Raw genomic sequence first — 2,842 nt, 5'->3', positions numbered from 1 at the left:
GGCTGGGATGGGGAGCTGACACTTCCCAAGACCTTCCTGCCCCAGGATCCTCCTGCCACTGTCCTGCCACGGGCCCCCCTTCATCGTGGTCCCAAGGCCCTGAGCATTCTGCCCTCTGCCGGCCTCTCCAGCCTCACCTCCCACCCATGCCCACTGGCTTTGTGGGCTTCGGTCACCATGGTCATCGCTCAGATTTTGTTCTCCCCACAAGCCTCCCTGCCTCAGAGCCTTTGCTCATGCTGTTCCCTCTGACTAGACACCCCTTCCCTTACTTCCTCACCCTGTTGACTCCTCTTCGTTCTCTAGTGCTTGGCTCAAATGTGACTTACGCAGAGGCATCTTGGGCCCCTGGGGGACAGTTACACCCCAGTGACACACCTTCAGAGCACCCTGCACTTTTCCCAGCTCCCATACAAACATGGTTAGTCAAGTAGTTGGCTGTTTAATATCCATCTAGTTCTGCCCATAGGCCTGTGAGAGGGGCCCCTGACCTGCCATGGGTCTCACTTTAGAAGGTTCTACTGTGGTATTGGAAAAGACTCCTGAGAGTCCCTTGGACAGCAAGATCAACCAGTCAATCTTAAAGGAAATCAACCCTGAATACTCATTGGAAGGACTAATGCTGAAGCTGACGTTCCAATACTTTGGTTACCTGATGCAAATAGCCAACTCGCTGGAAAAGATACTGATGCTGGGAAGGACAAAGGGTAGGAGGAGAAAGGGGTAAGAAAAGATGAGATGGTGGGATGGCATCACAGATTCAATGGACATGAACTTGGACAGACTCTGGGAGATAGTGAGGGACAGGGAAGACTGGCATGCTGCAGTCCATGGGGTTGCAGAGTTGGACACGACTTTGCGACTGAACAACTCTGGACATTCTCTGTGCCTCTCCCCCCAGAATGAGGACTCTGTGGGGTCCCCTTAGAGCCCAGGCCCATCCCTTTAGACCATGCTCCTGACATGTGGGACCCCATGTCCCTTCCCTCAGAGTGTGGACTGTGTGGGGTGACCAGGGACAGCAGTTTGCACTCATGGTTGGAATGTCCACATGTGTCCCTCTCCTTGGGCCAGGATGCCCTGAGGGTGGGAAGATTAGGGGTGGGGCTGGGTTGAGAGCAGAGCCAAAGAAGTTAATGTTAGAACCTGGCTTTCCAGGTCATTGTAAAAGCATATTTGTCAGAGTAGGAGAATTACAACATCCCTGGTGGTCCAGTGGTTAAGAGACAGCCTGCCAATGCAGGGACGTGGGTTCGATCCCAGGTCTGGGAAGATGCCATCGGGCAACTAAGCCTGGGGGCCACAACTACTGAGTCTGCGTGCTGTAGAGCCTGTGCTCGGCCACAAGAGCAGACAATGCAATGAGAAGCCTGTGTACCGCAACTAGAGTAGGCCCCGCTCTCCGCAACTAGAGAAAGCCCGAGCACAGCAATGAAGATCCAGAACGGCCAAAATAAATAATTAAATAATAACAATAACAAACAGGAGAGTATTTTTTTTTAAAGTTAGACAACAAAGTAGGAGAATAGAACACATTCTATCCATTCAGCTTGATTGGTAACTTTACAAGATGTTGATGTATGTATGGTATGAAGCCTTCATTTGTACTCTTGCCCCAGGCCTGCTGGCATCAGGGGTGGGCTTGGGTCAGTCCCACCCACCAGGCCAGAAGCTCCACCAGGGAGGCAGTGTGCGGTACCCGTGCCCCAGAGCACAGTGCCGGGCACAGAAAAGCAGATAATAAATATTGGCTGCGAGAAATGAGTGAGATAATCCAAGTAAGATGCTTGGCGTGGTGCAAATGTCAATAAATATTAGCTTCTGTTGTTTGAACGCATGAACGGGTGGGTGGGGGAAGGAGGCTGAGGCCCATAAACTGAGGTGGTTTGTGTCAGAAGGGAAGGGGGGCCGATGACGCCGGGGTCGGATTCGCACTTCCTTTCCTGAGGTCAAGCCTGCCTTCCCCCTACCCTGCAGTCTTTCCCAGTTCTTCACAGCAAGGTGGGCACTAGGGAGGTACACGGGACAGCAAGGGCACTGAGAAGGCTCCTGCCAGTGCTATTATTCCTCCCCCCAGAGAAGAACAGCTGCGGCAGACTCCCTTTTTGCCCTCAGGGACGTTCTCAGACAGAACCCACCAGCTTAGTTTCACTGCCTTACCCATAAGGCAGTGCTGTTGAGCGGGGGTAGCTGAAAGGACTGATGGCACCTTCACAGGAAGCTGTGCTCTGGTGTGACAGAAGGCTGAGCTGGGGAGTCCAATCACCCACCAGACCCTGAAGTCACTTTGCCTCTGTAAGCCTCAGTTTCCTCATCTGTCAAATGGGATTGTGAGTAGAAATGGTGTGTGTCAAGTGGCAGGTGCAGGGTACACATTTAGTGACCAGGAAGAACCCTCGCACAGAGCACAAAATGGATCAAGGGAGGGCAGAGACCCAGAACTCCAACTGGGAAAGTGGATGAAAATGGTGCACAGCCAGCCAGTGGCTAAGCCTGGCAGGAGCTTCAGCCCAGAGGCCTGGGGAAAAGCAAGTTCAGCTGCCCACTGGATCGATCGGTCCTGTTTCCGCAGCAGGGAAGCTGTCACTTGCTGCTTCATGATGGCACAGTGCCACGCACAGGGCCGGGGACCCTCAGGGTCTCCGTGAAGGCCTCCACCAGGTGCAGGCCTGACGAAACCAGGAATGCCCTCGGCCACGTCCCCGGGGCATCAGCGGCTGTCCCAAAAAACTCGCCCCCACCCTGCATCCTCGCACGTGCCCAGTAGGTAGCGCTGTGGTAAAGAACAGACCCCAATTAACCTCCGAACAGGCCAACTGGGGCGCGGGGCGGGGTAGATCGG

Source organism: Bison bison, unplaced genomic scaffold (assembly GCF_000754665.1).
Source record: "Bison bison bison isolate TAMUID 2011002044 unplaced genomic scaffold, Bison_UMD1.0 scf7180017861046, whole genome shotgun sequence".
Lineage (NCBI taxonomy): Eukaryota > Metazoa > Chordata > Mammalia > Artiodactyla > Bovidae > Bison > Bison bison.
The sequence above is the reverse complement of the archived record's forward strand: the minus strand, read 5'-3'. Positions refer to the sequence as shown.